The sequence below is a fragment of the Arachis ipaensis genome, chromosome B5 (assembly GCF_059453495.1).
Source record: "Arachis ipaensis isolate K30076 ecotype BB chromosome B5, ASM5945349v1, whole genome shotgun sequence".
Classification (NCBI taxonomy): domain Eukaryota; kingdom Viridiplantae; phylum Streptophyta; class Magnoliopsida; order Fabales; family Fabaceae; genus Arachis; species Arachis ipaensis.
Genome location: NC_142440.1, coordinates 38,650,727 through 38,656,894, shown reverse-complemented (window position 1 = coordinate 38,656,894; position 6,168 = coordinate 38,650,727). Strand labels below are relative to the sequence as shown.

General features: G+C 38.5%; 1 non-coding gene across 1 annotated transcript; it reads right to left on the bottom strand.

Annotated features, from left to right (window-relative positions):
* Positions 1–5,344: 5,344 nt before the first annotated feature.
* LOC148563905 (small nucleolar RNA R71) lies at positions 5,345–5,448 on the bottom strand. Its single transcript, XR_015885193.1, has one exon. It is a non-coding gene; the product is annotated as a small nucleolar RNA R71 (small nucleolar RNA).
* Positions 5,449–6,168: the final 720 nt, after the last annotated feature.

Here is a 6,168-nt window from a genome sequence, read left to right as displayed (position 1 = left end):
ATGTGTACGCGTGACCCATGCGTACGCGTCACAGCCAGCACGTGACCTCATTAATGCAAATCGCTGGGGGCGATTTCTGGGCCTCCAAAGCCCAGTTTTGGGACTCTTTGAAGCCGATTCTTGCTATATCAAAGGAGGCCTCATTCCATGTGAAGGGGGGAGAGATTAGGGTTAGTTTAGCAATATGTAGGTTATTTTCTAGAGAGAGAAGCTCCCCCTTCTCTCTAGGATTAGGGTTTCTTAGTTTAATTTCTTTGTAATTTCTATTTTTAATTTTTGTTTTCATCTAGTTTCTTCTACTTTTCTTTGTTCTATTGTCTTAATTTTCTTAGTTTACCTTGTTAATTTTTTATTTTGGTTATTTTTATGTTTAATCACACTCTTGTTATTTTAATTTACATTTAATGTAATTTATGTTTTCATATCATTTATTGCTTAATTGAGTTGCTATCTTTACTTTCCTTGCTTGGTAGTTGTAGCATTTATTATTTCTTGTCATTTTATCATGCTTTCTTTTCATGCCCACCAAGTGTTTGACAAAATCCTTGGTGGAATTTTTGCCTAATTTTTCACACTCTTGGTTGAGAAATTGGGTGATTGGGTGAACTTGAGTGGTGGATGTCCATTCCACATTGTGTGAGAATTGTTAATTGATTTGGTTTCCACTAACACTAAGCCTTCCATTAATAGAGTTGGTAAGGACTTGTGGATTGGGATCAATTATGCCCTTTTGACTAATTTTTTATGTTAGGATTGACTAATTGGGATTAATTCCACATAATTACCATGTTTGTGGTCCATAACTAGGATAGGAATCCTTAATTCTCCAATTCCAACCAAGAGCCCTTTTAGCATTTAATTTCCATTTCCATCACTTTTACTTGCCTTTCATTTAATTTCATGCTTGTTTCCTTTATTGCCATTTACAATTCTTGCATCTTTCAATCAAAACCCCAAAAATCCCCACAGCCAATAATAATGACATTTCATTGCAACTCCTAGGGAAGACGACCCGGGAGTTCAATACTCTCAGTTAATATATGTGTTTTATATTGTGACAATCTTTTGGATTTAAAATTTGATTGGGAATTAATTGTTGATTTAGACTATACTTGCAATGAAGAGAATTCTATTTTGTGAAAATCTAGATCGACGATAAATTTCTTTCATAACCTGGTAGCTTCCTTCTATCTGTGAGGTGATTACTTATGAATCGCTGAAGATAGTAAGCTTTTGGACTCCGACCTCCCTAGCCAGCTTAAGACCAGCCAGTAAGGCTTTGTACTCTACTTGATTATTTGAGGCAGGGAACTTGAATCTTAAGGAGAGTTCGAGCTGGGTCCCTTGGTCACTTTCTAAGATGACGCCTACTCCACTAAAGGTGTTCGCGATGCGGTTTAGTTTGGTTTTTGAGGGAAAAGTCATCCAATCCAATCATCTAATTAAATTGCAGTTCGGTTTGGTTCGGTTTTTTTGTCAAGACCATTGACGAATGGATTTTTGAAGGTAAAGAATTTCACAGATAAATTCCCGTTGAAAGTATAGTTTCTAAACCAACAAAGAATCCTTTCGTACAAAAACTTGTTTGTCACTTAAGCAAACCCAATAAAAATAATAACCGAAGTATTTAAATCTCAGGTCATCTCTCAAGGAATTGCAGGGAGGTGTATTTATTATTGTTTATGAGATAGTATATTTTTGGGTTTTTGAAATAAGGAACAAGGAAATTAAATTAATAACTAATAAAGCTCTTAGCAGGGAATGAGAACTGGAAATCCCATCCTAGTTATCCTTATCAATTGTGATGAGAATTGTTCATTACTCCCACTTAGTTAACCCTTACTAAATAAAGGAAAGTCAAGTGGACTAATCAATTTGATTCCTCAAGTCCTAGCCAACTCCTAAGGAAAGACTAGCTTTAGAGGGATCCAAATCAACCAGCAAATTCTAATTATCAATCAACAAAGGAGTTTGAAAACTCAAGTGTCACCAATTACTCAACCAAAGCCAAAAGGAGAGGAATCTAAATATTGAAGGCATCAATCACACAAATTGAAGAAAGCAACCGTAAATCTGAAATACCTCAAATTGCATTTAAATAAAGAAATCAAATCTAACATGAAGTTCATAAACCAAATTGGGAAAATAAACAAACTAAAGTAATAGAATAAATAAAAGTAGAAGAGAAACTAAATTAAAGGAACATTGAACCTGGAATGGAGAAGAATTAAACCTAACCTAAGAGAAATCCTAAATCCTAAAACCTAGAGAGATGAGAGAGCCTCTCTCTAGAAACTACATCTAAAAACCTAAAATTGTGAATTATTGATGAATGATGAGTGTTGTCTTTGATTCCTCCACTTTGTAGCCTCTAATCTGTGTTTTCTGGGCCGAGAACTCGGTCAAAAACAGCCCAGAAATCGCTGGGGGCGAATTCTGCTACACTGGATTTTATGTAGAACGACGCGTGCGTGTGATGCACGCGTGCGCGTCATTTATCTGTACGGCCATGATGCCAGGGCATCTTGGCCAGTTTCACTGACCTTTTCTTTACTGTTTTTAGGTTAGTTTCATGCATTTCTTTAGGAAATAAGCTAGTTTTGGGTAAATATTCACTTATGCCTTGACTCAAGCACACATTGTGCATTTTACATGATTTCATGAGGATTTTGCATAAGTTTAGTGACAAATATTATGTTGCATTACTCATGACTTGGACTGGAGCTTTGATGCACTTTGTTGCTTAATTTCAGGACCAAAAAGGAGCAAGAAAGGGGAGGTAACTTGCAAGGATTAATGAGAAAAGTGATTGCCAATAACACTCTCAAAGAAAGCCATCAATGCCCATGTTAGAGAGTCACGTTAACCAAGTTAACGTGAACTCTAACGTGGAGAAGAGAAGTTGAGCCAACGTTAGTGACACTCAACATTGTCACTAACGTTGGCAATCACTCATAAGTGGCCACGTTAGAAGCCACGTTAACCTAGTTAACGTGGCCTCTAACGTTAAGGGGGAGGGAGAGAAGCCAACGTTATTGACACTCAACATTGTCACTAACGTTCTCGAAGGTTGGCAAGGACCACGTTAGAAGCCACGTTAACCTAGTTAACGTGGGCTTTAACGTGAAACAAGAAGGGGCACACTGGAACGTTAGTGACAATGTTGAGTGTCACTAACGTTCTCGAAGGACTAACAAGGCAACGTTAAAAGCCCCGTTAACCTAGTTAACGTGGGTTTTAACGTAAGGCAAAAGGGGTGCATTGGAACGTTAGTGACAATGTTAAGTGTCACTAACGTTCTCAAACTTATATTCTCACTAAATATTAACACCCCTAACGTCCTGAGCTGAAGTCTCTGCCCACTTAGCACTTTCTCTCTGCAAGTAAAGCCAAGCCCAAATGAAGAAAAGAACTGCTTCAAACTCAAGATCCAAAGGCTCAAGACTTGAAGAGTAAACTAGAAGCTGAGAAGAGTAGTATATATAGGAGTAACTTTGAATTGTAAAGGAGTTCTGGAGGCTGAAGAACCATTCTCTGTATTTACTTTCTTTTCAATTTCTAGTTTTATGATGTATTCTTCATCTTTGTTTTCATTTTCAAGAGCTATGAACAACTAAACCCCTTTCATTGGGTTAGGGAGCTCTGTTGTAATTTGATGGATCAATACTAATTTTCATTGTTCTTCTTCTATCTTTCCTCTTGATTTTACTTGAAAGCTTTCGATCTTCATCCAATTGAGTAGTTATCTTGGAAGAGAAGCTATTCAAACTTGGATCTCTTTTGAACCTTGGAAGAGGAATGAAGAGATCAAGCTAGAAATGCTTTCTCATGCTGGACCAAATTGGGTTTGGATGGGTATGTGACTGTAACCCTCTCAATACTTGGTTTGGGAAATGCATGTGGTATAATCAGTGACCATACTTCATCTCTTCTCATGAGCAATTGACCAAGGAATTGGCTATTGATCAAGATTTGAGAGATTGAATTGCAAGGGATTGCAATTCAATCACTTAAGATTGCCAAGGAGATCAATGAGTGCATTGATTGAGGAAGAGATGAAAATGAACTTGATCCGGAGAATTGCAACATCTTCTAAGCCCAATGAACTCCCCATCTCTAATCTTACCCATTCTCTTTAATTTCTGCGATTTACTTTTATGAGCAAATCCCTCATTCCCATTTACAATTCTGCAATTTACTTTTCAGTCATTTACTTCCAGTCCTTTAATTCTAGCATTTACTTTTCTGTTATTTACATTCCCACTATTTTATTTTCTGCAACTCTCAACCCAAATTCTGGATTCGCTCAACTAGAACATTCTTCTAATTAAAGTTGCTTGATCAATCAATCCCTGTGGGATTCGACCTCACTCTATTGTGAGTTTTTACTTGACGACAACTTCGGTACACTTGCCGAAGGGAGATTTGTTGAGAGACAAGTTTTCCGTGCATTAAGTTTATGGCGCCGTTGCCGGGGATTGATTGTGCATCAACAATGATTAGATTGGAAGATCACTAGATTGAGCATTTTATTTTGTGTATTTCATTTTCTGTTTGATTGATTTGCTTTTTGTTTTAGTTAAACTTCTTCCCTTCTCCATCTACTCTTTTGTTTTTCTTTGTTATTTACAATTCTGTTTGCTAACCCACTAACTGTTTGATATATTGCATCACCCACAACTAACATCAAATCTGACATAAATACTGTTTGCACCTATCTTCTCTGCTTGTACTTGTTGGTTGTATGATAGGGAGAAGAAGCGGGGCTTCAACTTCCTTTGATTCTGAACCAGAGAGAACCTTCCTTAGACTAAGGAGGGAGGCAAGAGGAAAACCAGTAGTTGATGCTGAAGAAGAGGAGGAACAGTTTGAGGAATACTTTGAACCAAACATGGAAGAAAACATGGAAAATCATCATGAAGAAGAGACTCACAACCATGGCAGAGGAGGTGGAGCAAATCATGCTGGGGAGGATAGAAGAGTTCTGGGCTCTTACATTAATCCAAACCCAGACAATTGTGGAAGTAGCATCCAAAAGCAAATAATCCATGCCAACAACTTTGAACTTAAACCACAACTCATCACCCTTGTTCAGAACAACTGTTCGTTTGGAAGAGGTGTTCAAGAAGATCCCAACCAACATTTGACCACCTTCCTGAGAATATGTGACACAGTGAAATCTAATGGTGTTCATCCTGACGCCTATAGATTGCTCTAATTTCCCTTCTCACTCAGAGACAAGGCAGCCAAGTGGCTGGAATCCTTCCCAAGGGAGAGCTTGACAACTTGGGAGGATGTGGTGAACAAATTCTTAGCAAGATTCTACCCTCCTCAACGAATCAATAGGCTGAGAGCTGAGGTTCAAACCTTCAGGCAATAGGATGGTGGGACTCTGTATGAAGCATGGGAGAGGTTCAAAGACTTAACAAGGAGGTGTCCACCTGACATGTTCAACGAATGGGTCCAGCTGCACATTTTCTATGAAGGGCTCTCTTATAAGTCAAAGAAGGTAGTAGATCATTCATCTGGAGGGTCTTTGAACAAGAAGAAGACCATTGAGGAAGCTATAGATGTTATTGAAACAGTAGCAGAAAACGACTACTTCTATGCTTCCGAAAGAGGGAACATAAGAGGAGTGATGGAGCTAAACAATATAGATGCTCTGTTGGCCCAAAACAAGCTCATTACTCAGCAGCTGGCTGACCTCACCAAGAAGATGGAGATGAACCAAGTAGCAGCAATCTCCACTTCATCAACAACACAAGAAGGAGTAAACCAAGAAGCAGAAGGGATTCAGGAGCAAGCCAACTACATTGGGAATTTACCAAGGAAAAACTATGATCCATACTCCACGACTTACAACCCTGGATGGAGAAATCACCCAAACTTTGGGTGGGGAAGTGAGCAAGATCAAAACCAAGACCAGAGACGTTACAATTCCAACAACAATGCAGCTCACCAACAATTCACCCAGAGGACATCTCAACACCCCCACAACAACAACTCTCCACACACTTATCAAAACCAAAATAGCACATCAGCTCCGAACCACTCATCAATCGATGACAGGCTCTCTAAGATTGAAGCCTTACTTGAAGGAATAAGCCAAAAGATTCAAGAAAATAAGGTGTTCAAAGAGGAGGTGCGAGCCAATATTAAGAACCAGAG